This window comes from Silene latifolia, chromosome 2, assembly GCF_048544455.1.
Source record: "Silene latifolia isolate original U9 population chromosome 2, ASM4854445v1, whole genome shotgun sequence".
Lineage (NCBI taxonomy): Eukaryota > Viridiplantae > Streptophyta > Magnoliopsida > Caryophyllales > Caryophyllaceae > Silene > Silene latifolia.
In genome coordinates, this window is record NC_133527.1 from 157,260,524 (window position 1) to 157,283,508 (window position 22,985).

Genomic DNA, 22,985 nt, shown 5'->3' on the forward strand with positions numbered 1-22,985 from the left:
CCATTTAGGGTAGGGAGGTAGGGTCGCATTTGGATTCCCACGTTCTTACGGTTCTGGAACTGTGTGAGCATCTCTAGAGCTTCTTCTTTCGTGGGTTTGTATACCAATCCTAACGGTATCCTTTGAGAGTTTCCTTCTTTGTAAGGTGCAAAGGTATTTCCTCGGACATGATTCAATGGCATTCACGGGAAGTATCCCTGAGACTTGAGTATGTGGTTGACCACTAGATTGGAATATGGATTGAAGTATAAGGGTACCAGTTCACTTTCTATAAGGTTTATGCTATGGAAGCCCCCAAGCTCGTATACTGGATCTGTAACTACTTGGTTGCTTGACATCTTTTCTATCACCGCCTTGATAGGTGACGAAGTGATCGTTAATACTTTGCCATCTAGTGGAATCTTGATTTTGTGGTGGAGGGTGGATGTTACCGCTTTGGAAGCGTGAATCCAAGGCCTTCCCAGAAGTATGTTGAATGATGCTTCGACATCCACTATTTGAAAGTTAACCTTTCGCTCAATCGGCCCCGTGGCTATGGGGAGATTGACTAGTCCTACTACCTTGCGTTGTGTACCGTCGTATGTGTGAACACCTTGATTAGTAGGGGTCCAATCCGACTCTTTCATGCCCAACTTATATGCTATTTTTAATGGTATAACGTTGACCGCAGAGCCATCATCTACCAAAGTCATTGGAACATTCTTCTTTAAACAAATGACAGTAATGCATAGAACCAGGTTGTTACTAGCACCGAAAGGTGGCAAATCCTCATCCGAGAAAGTAAATGGCTTACTTAGCTTAGTTGAATCTTGGAAGACCAAGTTGACTACGTCATCAGGTGTAGAGTTATGTGCCACATTTAACTTAGCCAAGGCTTGCAGCAAAGCTTGGCGATGAGGGAATGAACTTGCAACTAGTTGCCAGACTGAAAGATCAGCCTTTGTCTTTTGTAATTGCTTTAGCAAGTGGTCAGTAGAAGTCTCTTCGCCATCATTTAGTGTGACGACGTTGGTGCTAGTGACTGGACCATTAGCTATGGGACCATTCTGAGAAACATTTTCATATGGACGCCCTAAACGAGTAAGGTGGTCTATATCTTGGTCTTCACCATTTTTTACTATATCCTCACTAATCTTGACTAGGTAGTGCTCGATGAGGTATTTATCCTCATCATCATCGGCCCATATTCCGTTGACAGTAGCAAGTTCTCTCAACCTGATGATTTCAGCTTCTGAGTGGATTATTTGATCGATTAGGTTATCAACGATAGTTATCACTTCTTGCATTGTAGAATTTTGAGATAGGTTTAGTGGCGTAATTTCCTTAGGTGTAGTGCTTGGATTGCGAAGGGATGCTACTACATTTTCTAGTTCTGAGACTTGTCTATTCACACTCCTTGCCCATGCAATGAATTCGGTGATGGTAGGAGAAATGGTGGAGTAACTCCCTTCATATTCTAATGCATGGATCTCATCTTCGATTGGAGAAATGAGGTGCGAACAATGTAAGGTAGATTCTTCATTTGTAATAATCAGAACTCCAACAGGATTCTGAGTATTGTTAGGCTTACCTCCAGGAGTTATGGGTAGGCAACCATCTTCGATCATATCTTGAAGGACATGTTTTATTTTGTAACACTTTTCTGTATCGTGTCCCTTACCTCTATGATATTCGAAGTATGAATTTTCGTCCCAGAACTTGGACTTCTTTTCTGGGTCAGGTGTAGGCCATATGGGTTGGAGCTTACCTTGTTTCATCAACCTCTTCAAAGCATTGGAGTACGTGTCACCAATGTTTGTGAACTTCCTTTGGGAGTTATTCTTCTTTGATGATTCAAGAAGGTTAACCTCATCAGTCTTGCTAGTAGAGCCATAAGAACGACTTGTTGAGCCTTGATATCCATGACCTACCGTTTTGGACAAGAGTCCTTTATGGATGTCATCCTTAATTCTTGTCCCTAGCACAGTTAAGTCCTTGAAGGTCTTAATGTTTTGGTACCTCAAGTGATTTGCATAAGTGGGCCTTAAATTATCCACGAACTTTTCCACAAGGGTAACTTCATCCGGACGCTCGACAAGTTGTGTACTAGTCTTCCTCCACCTACTTAGGAAGTCGGTGAAGCCTTCTTTCTCATTTTGGGTAAGAACCTCTAGAGTACGCATATTGACTTAGATTTCAGCATTATCCGCGTATTGCTTAGCGAACTCGATTGCGGCGTCATCCCAGGTGGCAATCTTCTTGTGCTCTAGAGAATAGAATCACTGCTTAGGAATGGTGTCAAGAGATGAAGGAAAGATCCTTAAGAACATCTCGGGTTTGATGCCTTTGATAGACATGTAGTCTTTGAAAGCACAAATGTGGTTCAAAGGGTTTTCATGTCCCTTGAATTTTGGGATATCAGTCATGTTGAAGTTGGTTGGCAATTTGGCACTCACGGCCTCATACTTGCGATTGTTTTCCCTATAGATATCATCTCCTTTTAGGTACTTTAGTTGCTCCTCCAAGTATTGGAGTCTCTTTTCAGCTTCAGTAAGACCTACTGGAGGGTTGACTTTTGCTTGTCCAACATAGGGTGGAAGGTTGTCATTCACAACTTCATTAGGAATTTCATCTTCTGCAGGAGGTAGCCTAGTTTCTACCGCAATAATCCAGCTTTCAATAGCATTAAGGCATTCATAAGCTTGTTCTTGACTTGTTTGGAGACGGGCGAGCACTACTAGGATTTGATCATTACCATTTTGGGGTTGTCCATTGACACTTGCGTTACTAGTTCCAGACATCTTGGAAACTGGATAAAAGATCAACGACGAATCAAAACACGATCGACCATTCTAGCACACTTACTCAAAGAAAAGAGGAATTATAAAGTGGGAGTGCGTCACGTGTGTCAAGTGAGGTTTGAAAATGACAAAGTTTTGAAATATTTGTCCTAATCAACTGTAGTGTAGTTGTAGAAGTGTTAACTCGAAGTGAGGTTTTGAAATGGGCTTTTGAGGCCCGACTTTTGACTCGATATTTGGACAGAGTTTCGACTCGTTTTGCGCTAATTTGGGTCATTTCTCGAAAATATTTACATTTTGAAAGAGGTTTTTGATTTTACAAAATTCGTCATGGTTTTGTTTAGAAAATGGTGATCACATATGATACAAGCATTCAAGAAGCATTATAACGGTATGCTGAGTGCATTTAAAAGGGTTTTTGGTTTAAAGGGTGGGTTGCCATACCGAGCAATCAAACCCGGGTCTGTGGAGAGGCCCGTGCCAAACATGAGTAAGGGCGGTTCCTAGTCCATTCCCTCGAGTAGTGAAGGCCCTTGATACAAACAGGAAAAAGCATCATGGTATGGTTGACGTCAATCGCTATCCATCCTTAGGCCCAGATAAGAATTTGGACGATTGGTCGAATAGGTTGGGTTGGGCCTAGGAAGGCATAAAACGATCTAGGAAGATCGAGTAATGAAAACCGACAACTGTCTCATATAAACTATTCCCTAACCTTGTTCAAGTTTCACCCTTGGCAACACGTAAGTGTATTACTACCCAGCAGAGTCGCCAAACTGTAGACAATGGGCCACGGGGGCGCTTAGGAACAAGCGTTTGCATTAGTGGAGTCGCCACTAATTTATTGTGGAAAATTGGAAACCGTTCGAATACTTCATGTCATGTCAAGACACAAAGTAGTGGCATGAACACTAAGAACTCGTTACCCTTAGCATTCTATGTCTAGCATGACTCTCGTGGATGCCAATGAACACAGATGTTCACAGAGATATGGAGTTAGGGGTGAGGGTATGTAGTAGAAAGCTCTTTTGATCGAACACCTAATCTCGCCCGCCTCGATAGCGGCCTCTACTAATGATTAGGGAAAATCATCTATACTTGATATGTTGTCGATTAGATGCATGCAATGCAACAAACAACATTTTAATCCTAGCATGTGAGAATTAAACTAAGTCGGTGAACATGTTATTTAACATACAATGGGTCGAAGTAGAAATTTAGGGTTGATCACAAGTGAGAACAACCAAACAATAATAAAAAGAGCATAATAAAAGAAATACGATAATTAAAATTACAATAATTACAATGATTAATGATTTACGTCGAAAATACGTTTAAAACGGATAATTTTGAGAAAAGAAAAGGAAAATAATTAAGGTTTGAAAATGGACAGATTAGTGGTGATATTACGGATAATAGTCGATTAATACGTAAAACGAATAAACTAGGTCAAAGTAAGAACGAAAGTTCAGAGACAGAAATCACCCTAGAACAGGCGCAGCAGAGCTGCGTTCCTTGGAAGAGGCGCAGTGGTCACTGCGTGTAACACCCCTATTCTCCAAGTGCCTGACCAGGACCACTTAAGGCATGGAAGTACTACCATCTCGGTTACCCGAGGCAATGATAATCAAATGACAATAACGAAACATAACTTAAATAACAATATAGCTTAAAGTGATTACATGAGCAAAATAAAAACTGTTAAACTGAAGTACAAGATTCTCAGACGGTCTACTGCTAAAACTATCAAAGCTATAAAACATCGTCTGACACAGCGGAAGACTTCTAAATGCCACGTGATGACTCATCCCAGCTATCACATACGCGTTATATCATACCTGCTCAATAACTGCTCACCACCTCTGAATGGATCACCAAAGTTTTTAAAACAATAAACGGGGTCAGTACTAATCACACAATTTACATAACTCAACAAACAACACACAGCACAGCTCAATCGTCACAGATATACTCCGAACTCCATCACCAACTCCACAATATTGACTACACACAAAAGTGTGTAGCCCTGCCAGAGTGCCCATCGCAACAGGTCACTCCACGCCGCCAGTGGGGGACCGCAGCCGTTCCCACCTAATCCTCGCTCATCTCTGTCGAGCGATAAACCCAAATCCATTAATGTGCACATCCCTTATGTGGCGGGTTCCACAGAAGGCGAATAATGGGCGTGAAGCCACTCCCGCAAGTGACTTCACTCAGCCAGGGACGCACCCCGAAGAACACAGACAGATACAAACAATCACAACTACTAAATAGCAATCAAAACCAACAACCGTCACAATACTCGTATGATAACAATCAACAATCACAAATCACCACCAACATATTATGGGACTAATACTGATTAGGGAAAACCCTACCTGGAATGCAATACAATCAGACGGTCTCAACAGCTGTTATCAAAACTCCTCTTCTACGAATCCTCCTCCTAACATATGATCATACAATTACTAACAATCATAAAAGACAACAAACCCCCAAACCTCCAAATTAGGGTTTCAACAAACTTAATAAAATACTATAAAATCAGTACGTAGATCTTACCCTCGACACAAGGATCACAAGAATGTAAAGGATGATGAATTCCGACCTCTCAAGCTCCGGGATTTGTCAATAATGCGAAAGATGCGAAGTACGTAGGTTGAAATCTCTTTTGAATTAATTAGATTTGATTAAAGTGTTTACTGTTGATACAGAAAGCTTTATATACCTATTCGCATTATTAACAAAGCCCGACAAAACATTACCCGTAAACCGAGCTACTCGATCGAGTAACTGACGTACTCGATCGAGTGCCGCCTACTCGATCGAGTACCAAGGCTACTCGATCGAGTGCCCTACAGGTCAGAAACTATTTTAAAATGCAAAACACCCTTACTCGACAGAGTAAGGCCCACTCAATAGAGTACCCATAGACATAGAAAACCGTACTATTACAGTCTTCCCTCCTTAAAAAGAACTTCGTCCGCGAAGTTCAACCCATACTCAAAAACAAACAAACATACTAACTCGATCAAGACACAACAACGCAACTAAGAACTCAAAACAAAACTCCAACCTACCAAACATGAACTCTTAACACTAACTCCACCAACTATTCCTACCTCCACAACATGGCTCACGATATCGTGTCAACTCCATTATATCTCTCTCGACACTAACTCCATACACTACCAACTACCGCCCACAAATGCTGCTAGCTCCGTACTATATCATCCACTAGCAAATCAATATCAATACACTCATAGACATCAAACGGAATGTTACATTCTACCACCCTTAAAAGGAACTTCATCCTCGAAGTTTACTCACACTCATAACCTCATCCTCCAACTGTCAACACTATAGAACTTATATACATCATCATCCAACTGTCAGCACTCTAGAAAATACTCTCACACTCCGACGCATCACACTACTACAAGCACGACCATGACCTTTAACAAAATCAACCACAACACGAAACAATATTTTATTCGACATCAAGACTCAAACTTCCAAATATATTACCATATGCACACCAATCAAAATCTCTTTTATCGCATCCTACTCCTCTTAAGATAAATGTTACGTCATCGTAACTCACTAATACTAAATCCTAGCTATATCTTTTCATTATCCTCATCACCACCGCATGTCAAAGATAACCACCTAAAATCTACACACTCACCATACATATATCTAAGGCTCTCTTACTTAACCAACTCTCATACTTCACTTCACTCGTCACACCACCTAACCTATACCACAAAATCCATAGCTTAACCAAAACTTCACTTGTTCCCTATTACTGCCAAAACGACATAATCCTCTATACGTGCACCATTTCCATACTCATAACTCATGATCCACAATTATTACATACACTCACACTAGATTCTCAAGTTCTTTTCTTTCATTACCGCAAAACTCATACAAAACTTAACATGACACTAATTCCCAACACCCTACACTCACTGTCCCAACGAAAGATTATGAACCACCTGCAGCTTTTATATCATTACGACACATGTTCCACTATTCACTTGCCATTACTATGTCTACCAATGCCTCATCTTAAAACAAGATCAAAATTACTGTAACAACCACTCACACTGTGTCCCATCAACAGAATATCGTTATACCATGCTGGCAGCAAAAACATACAAACCTCCCTTCCATATCATACTCTACCCTCACACCCAAGCTGAAACTTGGTAAGAAACATCAATAAACAAAACAACAGTCTACATGTCCAACCGAAACTCACAAGGAACAACAGAAAACAAAATAACAATCTATGTATAGCTGATATGTACTTTCGAAAACTCGTATCATAATCACCCCACCTACTCCACCACAACCGGTGACGGCATCGCAACACCGCCACCAACAGCCGCACCGCAGCGCGAAAACACCCGTATCTCAACACGAAGTACCGTGCCCGGACCACCACCCGAGGCAAAACAACCACATGGATAGACATCACAACCACATACAATCCCATAAACACTGACTCAATATAACATCTCGGACAAGAAAAACTTACTCAAGACTGCTTTACTAGATCACAACACCATATATCACACGGAATAACAGACAAGAATCTCATGCATACCATCCATACCTTTTTACGGAATAAAATATATCATGAATACATACAAGCATAACTAGCCATGCCAAAGCAGTCAAATCATTACCTTTTTAAACATCATTCCATTACATTATCGTATCCAACATGTATTACAGAACATTCAGATAACAACTTTATAATTATCACACCATACCACTTCTTGTGAGGTCAGAACCTCACACGAACATTTATATATAACATAGACCCATAATCACATCCAACCAGCCAATCCTGATCACGTCATTTACCACCTGATAAAAGTTACCTCTCACTCGAGCTTAACTCGTATGCCCCTCATAACATGTTCTCCCATTCGCATATCCATCACCACCTGCCAAATGTAACCATACTATCAAGACTCAACTACTAACAACTGCCTCATATAACTACATCTTATACTCTCTCACAACCATACATATCAATCTGGTCTCTGCAAAATCAACCTCTTTAGAATTGCTACCTTTCTAATATACCATCACCCTTAACCACTAGTCACAAACCATAACACTACCACTGTCCGGGCATCAAACCTCTTACACTCATCTCTAAACATCACGATTTCTTTCCTATCTTTGGTTAACATCCCAAATAACGAACATCGAATCCATCAACAAAATTACCTCAACATTCTTCCTAATACTATCCTTAATTGTATCATCATCTAACTCTCCACCAAAATCTCATATTATGCAGATATTCTACCAACTTCTTACTTTCCTTAATTCCTCAAAACTCAAGACTAATCATGTTGTCCCGAAACTCCTATATAACCATTAACTAACATCCTCATGATTGGTATCACACATCTCGACGACTCCTTACCTCTATATCACATAACGCTGGTCAACATTTTCCTAGTTTTATTCCCCTCATTCTTTTCTTTTACACTCGACAAAATCAATTAACCAATCAACTCCTTATCACTTCTACCTAACTCTTTAGTGTTCCGATTACTTTCTCATTGCTCCAAAACTCACATCTCATTATTTCGTATCGATATCATCTCACTCTTTCTTACCATAAATATTCTCTTATTATGCCATCAATCACCCTTGCCACTAATCCATCCATAGAATCAACGTTTACTGTTCGACAATTGCATCTCCTTTGTACATATCTAGAAATCAAAATTCCTTTCATACCGTTAATTGCCCAAGGAAATCCCACAGTAGTTTCACCTCTTAATAAACCAAATCTCCTAAACTCACTCACTGTCTACAAATCCACCTCGCGACATGTCTCCACAAAGTTCACTATATACCACTCTTCTCAACCTTAAAACGAACTTTCACTATGTATATTCTTAACCCACACGACTCCTAACCATCTCCCTCCATAATTCTTTACACATCACAAGTTGTCGCTATCCACATCCTTACTCTCAATCCTTTCATTCTCACGTTCCTTAGACTCACATCATCCCTTGCCAATATTCACTTACTTTTACGTTACTCAACACACAATCATATCACTCATCTCATCTCATCTCATCTCAGAAAACATGCTTTATGTCTCAATTAAGCCATAACGATCTTCCTTTTCTTTTCCCACTATCTATCACAACCACATATACTCATGTCCTCCCCACCGAACTCATACTCACCACAGATGTCATTCCTTACATCATAAGATTGGGTAACTTACGCATCAAGAATGACACACACGTAAAGCAATGCATAAGGAAGCAAAAGAACACCTTTGAATTAAACATATTATGCAACGAAGTCAAAAGATAAGCATATGACCCACAATAGGGGTCACTAGATCGAGTACAGGCCACTTGATCGAGTGAATAGCCTACTCGATCGAGTAGGTGAAAGTCAGAGACACGTATATAAAAATTACCAGGGCTACTCGATCGAGTAAGGGGTACTCGATCGAGTACCAAGGTGCACTCGATCGAGTGAGGGCCACTCGATCGAGTACCCTACGCATTTCTCAGCACTGTCCAGTTTTCGTAAAGCGGTCATAACTCACTCGTTTCTTGGTCGTTTTGGGCGTGCGACCTATCATTAGAGAATCGTAAAAGAACAATCTATCACCTCCAATTGGAATCACATTAAAATCATTTATGCATCTCAAATTATAACAGTTTAAAGACAACTTCTCTATAATCGAAAACACAACTACTTGATTTTACTTCCAAACGACTTAAACAACAAGAAGGTAGACAAAAACAACTCAGTACTCATAAAATCGGTATTGCTAATAACATGTTACTATCTTCAAAAGTCGAGAAACAACATCCATCATGAACATATATTATTTAACTTATTAATCATGTACTAACCGCATGCTTTAATTTTATAACTTTTCGTAACGCAAAACATACTCATACACTACAAATCCTATTTCCATGTTACTAACGCAACAATATTACAAATCCACTTCGTCATCTAAGCATATTCATATTCACAAGATTCATATTCTCATGCAATTGACACTCCATCTTTTCCAATCAATTCATCCATTTCAACCACATTCTTCATCTAACAAGTGCATATGATATAACAGTAGGCAAGTATATGAAATTAATATATAACTTTACGCAAACATACTATGCATAATCTTATCACACCTCATAATAACATGTTACTAGTATAGACACATTATAAACCATTCATCCTGCGACATCATTACCCATCTCATATTATCATATTATCTACTTCCCTTTTTCCACCACATCATTCATTTTCTCATGTACTTTTCCAACAATTCCCAACATCACTGTAAACCAAATATCATGCAACATGCCTATTCACAACACTTTTTCATTTACATTCCTCATTCCACCACAATCATACATCCAGTGATTCATACCACACATTACTATATAGATACACAATTCACAAGATAAACACATAACGATCCTGGCTCATATCCCATGTGACCGGTTCAAAATTGTATGGCGAGTTCGCGACTTTAGGACGTCTCCCAAGCCTTTACATTAGCTCCTACAACTTTTACCCCGGGTTCATTTTAATTTGACTCCCTATATTTATTAGGTTCATTGGTTACAGGTTTCAGGATCGTCGCTTTGATACCATTTTGTAACACCTCCATACTCCAAGTGCCTTACCAGGACCACTTAAGGCATGGAAGTACTACCATCTCGGTTACCCGAGGCAATGATAATCAAATGACAATAACGAAACATAATTTAAATAACAATATAGCTTAAAGTGATTACATGAGCAAAATCAAAATTGTTAAACTGAAATACAAGATTCTCATACGGTCTACTGCTAAAACTATCAAAGCTATAAAACATCGTCTGACACAGCGGAAGACTTCTAACTGCCACGTGATGACTCATCCCAGCTATCCCATACGCGTCATATCATACCTGCTCAATAACTGCTCACCACCCCCGAATGGATCACCACAGTTTTTAAAACAATAAACGGGGTCAGTACTAATCACACAATTTACATAACTCAACAAACAACACACAGCACAGCTCAATCGTCACAGATATACTCCGAACTCCATCACCAACTCCACAATATTGACTACACACAAAAGTGTGTAGCCCTGCCAGAGTGCCCATCGCAACAGGTCACTCCACGCCGCCAGTGGGGGACCGCAGCCGTTCCCACCTAATCCTCGCTCATCTCCGTCGAGCGATAAACCCAAATCCATTAATGTGCACATCCCTTATGTGGCGGGTTCCACAGAAGGCAAATAATGGGCGTGAAGCCACTCCCGCAAGTGACTTCACTCAGCCAGGGACGCACCCCGAAGAACACAGACAGATACAAACAATCACAACTACTAAATAGCAATCAAAACCAACAACCGTCACAATACTCGTATGATAACAATCAACAATCACAAATCACCATCAACACATTATCGGACTAATACTGAGTAGGGAAAACCCTACCTGGAATGCAATACAATCAGACGGTCTCAACAGCTGTTATCAAAACTCGTCTTCTACGAATTCTCCTCCTAACATATGATCATACAATTACTAACAATCATAAAAGACAACAAAACCCCCAAACCCCCAAATTAGGGTTTAAACAAACTTAATAAAATACTATAAAATCGGTATATAGATCTTACCCTCGACGCAAGGATCACAAGAATGTAAAGGATGATGAATTCCGACCTCTCAAGCTCCGGGATTTGTCAGAAATGCGAAAGATGCGAAGTACGTAGGTTGAAATCTCTTTTGAAGTAATTAGATTTTATAAAAGTGTTTAGTGTTGATGACGGAAAGCTTTATATACCTATTCGCATTATTAACAAAACCCGACAAAACATTACCCGTAAGCCGAGCTACTCTGTTGAGTAACTGACGTACTCGATCGAGTGCCGCCTACTCGATCGAGTACCAAGGCTACTCGATCGAGTACCCTACAGGTCAGAAACTATTTTAAAATACAAAACACCCTTACTCGACAGAGCAAGGCCCACTCAATAGAGTATCCATAGACATAGAAAACCGTACTATTACACTGCGTCTGTTCCTGAGGTGAGCTCTGGCTGTGAAGCCGGAACTTCATATCGTTAATGTTCATTGGTGAATTTAATGATCAATTACTGACATTCGACTCAAGTAGAAGTGATTTAACAGGTTATTTACATGCAAATTGGTCATAAAAGCAATAAAGAACAAACTCAAGTGAATTAGAACGAATTATAGACTAATTATAAGTAAATTAAAGATTAATAAGAGATTAATTACAACTAATTTAGGTTAAATTACTAAGACGGAAATGAATGTAAGACGCGATAAACTGATGAAAATATACAAAAGTCGAATTCTAGAGATTTGATATGAATGAATTGAATCTCCAAAATCCGGGTTTGACTTCAATGACGAAAACCCGCAAATATTGATTATAAGGGATTTTAGTCGGGATTTAAAGGTGATAATTATACATGTTATGATTATAATTATTATATACGAATGAAAAAGAAGCAAATAAGAAAGAAAAACGAAACAAGACGAATTAACAGAAAGACGAGGAAGAAGAAGAAGAAAAGCAGGAACTGCGGCAGCCTCAGGAAGAGGCGCAGCAGATGCTGCGACTCTTCGAAGAGGCGCAGCAATTGCTGTGTTTCTTCTCGTCGTCTGCCCTCTGTTAATCCGTAAAAATAGGTTTGATAAAAGGGTTTTGTGAATGGCTTTTAAACATGATTTTGACGTAGACCTTACAATGATTTATACAATAATAAAATACAATAATAAAACATGGGATTTACACCCTCGGACTTACATGTTTGATAAAACGAGATTGACTAAGTTAACGATTAGTGATTGCTCGACTCGAATGTATGATGAAAGTGCCCTCGTAAGAGGAATTAAATTAAATTGATTAGATTGATTGAGTGGAGTTGGTCAAATTGGTCGGTCATGCAAAACGAGGCTGGTACTCAGAAGGATCCAAGATTACGTGGTCGAAAGTTCACGCACATCGATGCCAATAAGCAAAGAGCACGGTCTTAGAATGCAAAGGGAGAAGAGAAGGGCGGACACTCGCATGAGAAATATGAGGAACGAAGGTCCCTATTTATACTAATCACACGGAGGAATTAGGGTTTTGGTAAAACTTTGGAAACAAATCTTGAAAAGATCTTAAAATACGCAGAAAAGAGCTGGGTAAGAGGCGCAGCAGCCACTACGGCTCTTGGAAGAGGCGCAGCAGGTGCTGCGTTCTTTCCCTAGGAGTTTCCTCTTGCGGAAGAAAGTTTTTCCGCGTTTCTGTTATGGAATTGCGATAGATATCAACTTCCTTATTGTTTAAAATATAATTTCGGGATATATTTTGCCAAAAGATGAAAAGATTAAAATATGGAAATGAAATATTCGGAATATTCTAGAACATTCCGACTCGGCATTTTTAAACGGTTTATTAGAAAATGAAGACGGTTTTTGATCCGGACTCCAAATGTACTCTAATTACTGTCAAAACGACTGTAATGGTGCGTAGATGACGACAAGGGGGTAGACACAGGTATTTGAGCTATCACTTGACGATAAACTTACGAATTGTCATAAATCATTCCGTGTACCAAACAGGCGGCCCAATCATCACCGGGTGGCTTGCGGGAGGTGCATAAATGAGGCATCTACAAATATCAGGTCTCAACAAGAGCAAGGGGAAATCTAATACTTATTTCAATGGGGTTCCAACAGGACTCAAGAATGATATCCTACAAATATTTGGGATGGTGGAAGGCAGTCTACCTTTCATGTATCTAGGGGTCCCAATTAAAACTACCAGACTAAGTGCAAATGATTGAAAACTTATCAAGACAAAGTGGTAGAGAGAATTAGGGATTTGGGTGCAAGAAAGTTGTCCCATGCTGGAAGATTGGTACTGGTGAAGGCCATCCTCAAAAACCTTCATAATTACTGGGCTAATATTTTCATACTACCAAGTGGAGTCATAGCTCCAATTGAGGCAATTTGTAGGAATTTTTTATGGGATGGGGGGTAGATTCTATAAGATCCCCTCTTGTGTCATGGGATAAAGCAACCAAGCCTTGAGAAGAAAGGGTATTGGGCCTTAAAAATAATGCAGACTGGAACAAGGTAGTAGTTAGAAAGTTAGTCTGGTGGCTTGCCACTAAATCTGATCATCTTTGGGTTAGGTGGGTTAACCATACGTACATAAAGGGTTGGATTGGCTGTCATATGAACCTCCCTTCAACTCAAGTTGGTTTGGAGGAGAATCTGTCGAGTCAAGAACTTACTAACTAAGGCTTATGAGCAGAATTTGTGGTCAGTTCATCAAAACAACAATTCCACCATAGCCAAAGGTTATGACTACTTAAGGGAAAAGGGACAAAAATTCAACCGGTACGGATTAGTTTGGAACAAATAGACCGTACCAAAACATAGTTTCATTTCATGGGTGTACCAACACAACAACATGAACACCATAGAAAAATTGTTCAAACTGAATATAAGCGAGGAGGGTACCTGTTTGATTTGAAGAGGCAATACAAAGATCATTGAGCACCTGTTTTCAGCTGTCCATATAGTAGAAAGGTTGTTGCGAGGGTAGGGGTGGCTTGGGGTTCCGATTCCATTTCATAACCTACTCAACTAGAGATAGGGGATCATGGGTTCAAAGCTCCAGAGGGGGATTGTGAATGCCACCATCAATGCATGTCTGTATCATCTGTGAAAACAAAGGAATCAGAGTCGTTTTGAGCACACTCCCAGTAGAGCGTCTGGAGTCGCAGATCAAATTATTGAGGAGATGAAGAGCAGACTGAAGGTCATAATCACAAGGCCGGTTAAGGATAAATATCAGAGCTTTGTGAATTGGATTTGGTGATTGAGGATGTAAAAGATAGGGATTTAGGTTGAAGATGATGGTTTGTGATTTGGGGGAAAATCTAGGGTTTCATTTTCTCAGGTGTTACCATTTGTTTTTGTTGCTCGATTTTGACGTCTGATGTGTACATTTTATATATAGTTTAACCTCCCTATTTTAGCTCGATTTATTTGACTATTGCGCTTTATTTAGTGTTTTTGTGAGCTAATATTGCATTCTAGGTGTATTGCTCGTATTTGTTATATTTTATAGGAATCTAACCGATCGGAAGCTTTTTCCCGTCATTTTAACAAACATCGGAATTTGCAAGGCTAAGTAGAGGCAAGCTTGATCATGGCATGACAATTTATAAGGAGTGTTGGTCCAAGCAAAAATGACACTAACTTATGTTAGTAGAAAAATGAAAAAATGAGCCCAAGTATAAAATCAAGTGTTAAAGCCCAAGTAGAGAAAATGGGAGAATGCCTTGGATGTTCATCTTAGGATGCTCTTTGGATACTAATTGTGAAATTAATCGGGTGTTTAAGAAGGAGTTAATGGCCAACATGGGATTCTCTTGGCAATTACTCAAGAATTGAAGGAAAATTAAGAGAGTGGTTAGGATGCCATTTCGGATTCCTTTGCATATTTTACTCCCTTATTCTTATATAAAGGGTGTTGATCAACACACCTTTAAACACCAATTTTCTTAGTATTTTCTACACTACTTTCATGTTCTTAGTTTAGTTCTTAGTTTAGTTTAAATTAGATTTACTATAAACAATTTCTTTTAAGCATTTCAATTTATATTACAATTTCCATTTCAAGTTATATTCAAGTTATTTATATTTGCATTGTTCTTCAATTCCATTTCCATTTTCATTTCAAGATAATTCTATTTCTATTTTCATTATGTTTATCATTTCAATTGTAATTAGTTTAGTTTACATTTACATTATGCTAGAGTAGTCTACCTTGTCTAGGGAATGAAGGTAGCCTTTGATGTGACCATAATTTGAGCATATTTAGTCTCCGAATTAGCCTTATTCCCATGCTTTTTAGTGCATATTTGGGTCATTTATTGTCTTTAGTCCTTTGTTTTGCATATTCTTTGAGGTTTTGTTTCCTTGGTAGGAAAGGAGTGCAAACCTTGTATTTTCATGGCAAAATAGAGCTAAATTGATTGAATTCAATGACCAAGCATCAAAGAGAAGACAAGACTAGAAGGCCTTTGTACATACTATAGTAGATGGGCAATGATGAGAAAACATCCTTACATATCCGAGAAAATCCTCAAGGATTTTATGAAGAGAAAGGAAGAAAAGAAGAAAGGAAGAAGCTGTAAGACAATCCGAGCGGATTGCCCACAAGCCGCCCGTCCAAGATAGGCAATCCGAGCGTCTTCCCCAGCTGGACGCCCATCTAGAACCACCACAGTCCGCCCGTCCACCCCAAGAATCCGCTCGGCCAGAACCTCCACAATCCGCTCGGCCCCTACAATGAAGAACACGGGATTTGAAGAATGAAAATGACACGGGATATGCAAGTGCACGGATGGAACTGAATCCGGGTAGACCAGAAGGAATCCGAGCGTCCCTATGTGTAATCTGCTCGTCTTATGGAAATCCGAGCGTCTGTGGAAGAATCCGTCTGTCCAAATGAGCTGCAAAATTGAAAATTTGGGACTGTTAGAGAATCTGAGCGTCCCAGCTGAGAAGACGCTCGTCTGAAAGAATTCGCTCGTCTCTGCAAGAAGACGCTCGTCTTTTTGCTAGTGCAGAATAAGAAAATTCGCTGTAACAGAATCCGCTCGTCTTTAAGGGAATCCGCTCGTCCTGAATTGCAGAATCCGCTCGTCTTTTTTGAAAGACGCTCGTCTTTAGGCGAGATTTCGAACCAGTTGAGCGAGAATCCGAAAGGCGTCCGAAGGGAATCCGCTCGTCTTCCCCCTGCAGTTTTGAAAATTTCGGGTGTTTTAAATACCCCTTCCCACATTCATTCATTCATTCATACATTCAAACACTACCCAAAAACCCCAAAACCCTCATCCTCTCCATCACCAAAAACAAGATTTCCTCAACTAAATTCAACAAAATCAAATTCAAACATCCTTACAACAACAATTAATCACTCCTTTTACAACAATAATCAATCTAAGCACCAAAATCTTCAACCTTTGAGTAGATTTTTGAAATACAAAGGCAAATCCTTTCATCTTAAAATCGATTTGGGTATAATTGGAAATTGAAGATTTTCAATCTTTTCTTGGTATAATCATCAATGGCAAGAACAAAAGGAGCAACAAAGGCACTCAAGGCAAAGGCACTCTCAAAAAGGCAACAATGCCTTCAAGCAAAGAAAGCTTCAATGGCTATGGTGGTAGCTAATGCAAACTTGGAAGTTCAACAACAACAAAATCTTCCCTTGGAAGCAACAACATCAACAACTTCGGAAATTTCTCAATTATCAAACTATCCGGAGGTAATTTTGTTTTCTAACTCCCATAGGGATACATTTGCCAAGTATGCTAAGAAAGCCATTCTACCCACCAAATTCATATGTGAAGATGCCTTGAACAAATTGGGTGTCCTTGAACAAACAAAAGCCTTCTTTGAAGCCATGGGGTTGGGAAAATTGTTTACTACAAGAGATTTGACATACCCCTCCCTTACCTTGGAATTCTTATGTTCATTGAAAGTGACTAAGGTAGAGACTAGAACATACATCGAGTTTCGTCTTGCCAATGTGAATAGGCGCATCACCTTTGATGTTTTGAGTAAAGCATTAGGTCTTAGTGATACACCTTATTATCATAAGATGCCCAAAAAATATGACCCCGCTCCTCTTTGAGAGGCAATTTCCGGGAAGAAATTTGAGAACTTTCATTCTTGTCGCGCTCTATTAGTCCACCATCCGGGCATTAGAGTGTGGCACAAGGTCATCGGGAATACTATAATTGCAAGAAAAGACACTAACTACTTTACCAAGCTCGATTGTGTTCTACTTGAGTCGGCCTTAAATGTCGGAAGGGAATTCACCAAGCTTTACAATGCTCTAAGGCTTTTGGTGGAAATATGGCTCAATATTGATTGTGGAAAGGAAGGCACCACTTTTATCATAAATGGAGGTCTAGTTACTCTCTTGGCCAAGCACTTTGATCCAAATTTAAACAAGAATAACACCTATGTAGCGATCAAAGGGGGTTATCTCATTGACATGGATGCCATGATTAACAAGTACAAGTGGGTCAAGCATAACTCTCTTGACACTAACTATGGGTGGCTAACCAATGATGCTAGATCTTTCACTTTGCCTTCCAAGATAGCCGCTTGAGTGTCCATCGAACAAACTACCTTCTTCCACTCTCAAAGGAAGCCGAGTACATCATCCGTCAACAAAGGGGCGAAATTGAAAAGCCCTCCTCCTCCATTGTCACACCACCCTATCCATTCAAATATCAAGAGTTCAAACCCGAAGGTGTTGAAGTGGGTAATGACTACATGACTCTCCTCGTGAGAGAGATGCACAAACAAGCTTATAATGATCGAGTAGATGCATACTTGGCTCAATATCCACCCCTCCTTCATTTAGCTAGGCAAGGACTACTTGATCCTTCATGTCCTTTGCCTAGTTGGGTGGATAAGGAAGTCTTCTTTCCAAGTGCATCTAGGGGTGAAAGACCGGGTGAAGATGAGAATGTCGATGATGAGATTGTTGATGATGAGGGCATTGATGAAGAGGTAGATGAAGAAGGAGAGGATAATGAAGATGATGAAGGAAGTGAGCAATAAAGTGAAGAGGGGAGTGGAGATGAGTCCACTTCTATGGAGGAAAATGATGACAATGATGATATGGTGGAAGACTAGCAAGCTTTGGAGGCTCCTACCCTCTTGAGGTTTGTCTACTTCTTTCTTTGTTTTATTTATTTTATCTTGATCATAGTTTGGAGAGTCCTAGCAACATGAGGACTAACACCTCGGCTCCATTAAGGTGTTCTTTTATTGTTTCCATTGAAAAATCCAAAATGACAATATTTAGTTTCATGCATTGCATCTTGTGTGCATGAACTACCCCCAAAATTTAAGACATTAGAAATAATGTCTATCTTGGTTTGGGGAAGTACATGCATACGCAACGGGAGTTAATCTAAATTATGCTCTCCGTCATAAACAAAAACCCATGCATCATGTAATGTAGATTAGTATAGCTTGCATTTAGTATAGAATTCATGCATCATACTTGCATAATTTCCTATCATATTGGCCATTGAAGACAATGCCCATATTCGTGTGGGGATGGGAAATTCTAACTTAATTTTTATTCAAAAATACAAAAAAAAAAAAATCAAAAATTTCGAAAAGCCAAAAAAATTGAAAATTGAAAAACCAAAAACAAGTTCATTTCATTTGTAGTATAGTCTTGTATATATTGTGTTTGTTCTATCCTTGTTCACATTGATCGACTACGCCACATCTGAGACATGAGGATATTGAAGACCGCATGGTATGATCTTTCCAATCTCATTTTTCCTCTCTATGTTAATGACTATGTGGCTTTATTTTGATTGATGCGGTATAAACAATGTGAATTTAGGACTTGCATTTAGTTTATATGTCATACTAGTTGGTATAATCATATGCATTAGGATGTATATATGTTAGTTGCATCATGTCATGTAGTTTGCATGTTAGAAAATTTTTGTAAAACCGTCTATTTGGGAAACTTGACAAGTGTATATAGGCCCTAGTAGATGCTTTTTCTTCTTAAGACTTTGCTTGTTAGAATACTTGTAAAACACCCTAGGATGTGTCATGCTAGTATCCTTTGAACCATGAATTAAGGCCTAGTCAAGAGTACCTTGTGGTGTGATAACTCCTTGGCTACCGTTTATTCCAAGGTGACCCTTGAAACCATGCATCCATCATCCATGTTCTACCACATTTTGTCATCAAACGGAATGGGCATAAAAAGAAATTGATTTGAGTTCAAGAAATGAAATGAAAAGTGAAAGAAAGTTTGCAAAAATGTATCAAATGAAAAGAGGAGCAAAAATAGACTCCTAAAGCTTCAAATATAAGGCACCCTCACTACATATGGGGTGACTTTGAAAATGTTCAAAAAGAAATGCAAAAAGTTGAAAATTGTCAAGTGTTGAAATGCCAAAAATCAAAAGAAATGGCAAAGAAATTGTTCTCAAATGTTATATGCCACAAGAAATTTGGGGAAAAAACAACAACAAAGCAAACTCCCAAATGAAACTCAAATATCTATTGATACCTTTATCCATCGTATCCATTTTTGTGCATGGTAGAGAGGGGACGACCCTTCTTCTTATCTAGGCAAGAGGGGGAATTCCGCGATCCTCCAGTGTTTCTAACTCTATAGGAAGTCTATTCTTGACAAAAGCATTTAACGATTGAGGACAAAGCTACCCTAGCTTGACACAACTTGGAGGTGATTTATTGGTATCCTTCTACGCTTAGTAGTTTGAAGAAATTGCATTTATGAAGGAGTGTGTACCCTTGAATTGCTTCCCGTGTAGATAATTTCTGCCACTTAGATGAGGAAAGTGGCTATTCTTTTGTAGATGCATCCATTACTTGATTTTATGTGCTTTAATGCTTGGATGTGTTGCCATTTTGGTAAGACCCACCTTGCCTTGCAAGAAGGCATCCTACCTCATGGTTGTCTTGTTGTGAGTTGAAGGGGCGGAGTGAGACCCGCTAATTGTCTCATATCGGCTATGCTATTAGGTTAGTTTAAATAACGGTCCTAGTCTTTGTCACCTCTTTACTCGGGACGAGCAAAGGTTCGGTTTGGGGATATTTGATGTGACCATAATTTGAGCACATTTAGTCCCCGAATTAGCCTTGTTCACATGCTTTTTAGTGCATATTTGGGTCATTTATTGTCTTTAGTCCTTTGTTTTGCATATTCTTTGAGGTTTTGTTTCTTTGGTAGGAAAGGAGTGCAAACCTTCAATTTTCATGGCAAAATAGAGCTAAATTGATTGAATTCAATGACCAAGCATCAAAGAGAAGATAAGACTAGAAGGCCTTTGTACATACTATAGTAGATGGGCAATGATGAGAAAAGATCATTGCATCTCCGAGGAAATCCTTAAGGATTTTATGAAGAGAAAGGAAGAAAAGAAGAAAGGAAGAGGTTGTAAGACAATCCGAGCGGATTGCCCACAAGCCGCCCATCCAAGATAGGCAATCCGAGCGTCTTCCCCAGCTGGACGCCCGTCCAGAACCACCACAATCCGCCCGTCCACCCCAAGAATCCGCTCGGCCAGAACCTCCACAATCCGCACGTCCCGTGCCCTGGACGCTCGGATTGTGTGACAGCTAATCCGTCTTCTACTCGTTCAAGGAAGGATGCGCATATTTTTCAAAGACCGGCGAAAAGGAGACCGGAGTCTCTCTTGAGACCGGCGATTCCTCAAGGACTTAATCGTCATTTAAGCCCTTAGTAAACCCTAATTTATGTACCTAATCCCCCCTATAAATACCCCATTAGGCTAATTAGATTATTATGTTCTTCTTAGCAATCTTTAGTGTAGTTAATATCAATCAAATCTCTCTTTAATCTTGTAATCAACATTTAATCAAGTCTTAATACAAATTTCATTTCCGTAATCTCTCTTTTGTTCATCCTTTGTTTTGGGTAATTGAAGATTATTTGGGTTATTATTTGGAGATTGACAACCTTCCAATCAATCATCAAGTACTTCTATTATTCTTTGCTTTATTATTGGAATCATTAGTAGGTATAATTCTCTTAATCCCTTTTTAATTATTGTTAATCATTTTCATTTATTCATCATGTTTTACTTTGTTGGTATGATTGACAACCTTGCTAGTATGTTCAACATGATAATGAGTGAGTAATTTCCTTAGCTAGGGTTAATGGGTAATTAGGGAAAACCAATATGGGGGATGATTCATGCTTAATTTAAAATGTTTTCATAGTTTATTTGCTTGCTTGTTGTGATCTCAACTTATGCACATGTTATGTTTGATGAAATGTGAGCCTATGAATCCTTGCATTTTTTACCTATCACCTATCTTTTCAATGAGACTTGTAAGACATAAACCAACTCGAGTCTCATTAGACCATGCATATAGTTGAGTAGGGAAGACTAAGTCGACTTGTAGGTGTTGTACAATCTAATCGATTCGGCTCCGGGACCCAAACTTTCCTAGGATTGTAAGATATAAACCAACTCGATCCATCACAACAATAATTGCTTGCTTATAATTTGAGAATATGTTTGTATGATCAATTCCCATGAATCCCCTATGACCCCATGACACCCTAGTGCCTTTTATCAATTGTTTACATCCATTTTTAATTATCTTGCTTGTTTACTTTTATTGTTATTTAGTTTAGTGATCTTCTATTCAAACCCCAATTTGTGACACCCTTAGACACCGCTAGTTGCAAAAGAAAATATCATCTCAATTCCCGTCCCTTGGGATCCGACCTTTACTTGCCTCTTTACTAATTGTAGAGTTGTTTGTAGAGTTATAAATTGTGTTTTGGTCTAGGTGCTCCTAATGACAAGTACCGAAAACTAAACCTCCCTCGAGAGTCCGACCAGCCATGCATAAAAAATATTCGTAATATGATAAATTAGGATGTTGTAGTAATCACATAATTTTTTCTATCACATGTTTGTATCGTCACATTTAATCTTTGTTTAAAGGGCTTATTCATTGATTTAGTTTGTTCATTCGTTCTATAAGTCGAGAGGCACGGAATCGGATTAGACTAAGCATGTATAGTAGGACGACCTAGTCATAAACGAGAGTTTCTATAGGACCCGATCTATGGTTGACACTAATATCGTGAGGTGGGTGTCTTTAAGCCTAAACAATTAACGATATATCAACTCCTACGTTTAATTTGAACATTTACATAATTTGCATGTGTGACCCGACCTCCCTAGACCATTTATTTATCATTATTTTCTTCCATCATCCAAACCAACCAATCATACGATAACCGACCTTGCTAAATTTCACTCCATAACAACTAATTAACAACTACCGTCTCTCTGTGGATTCGAACCCTACGTACTACATTCATTTGTGTCTAGGGTATTTATTTTTGCATAGGTGTGTGATAGCCTATCAATGTCGGGGTTTGTTTTACGTTTCATTTTGCTGGGTGTCATTTGGGCCGTTGTGTTGATGGCCCAAAAGAGACTCGTGTATTGGTTCCTGTTAAACCACACTTGGTTGATGATGCCAAGTTTCTTTGTCATTTAATGGTTTGCTTCTTAGTTAT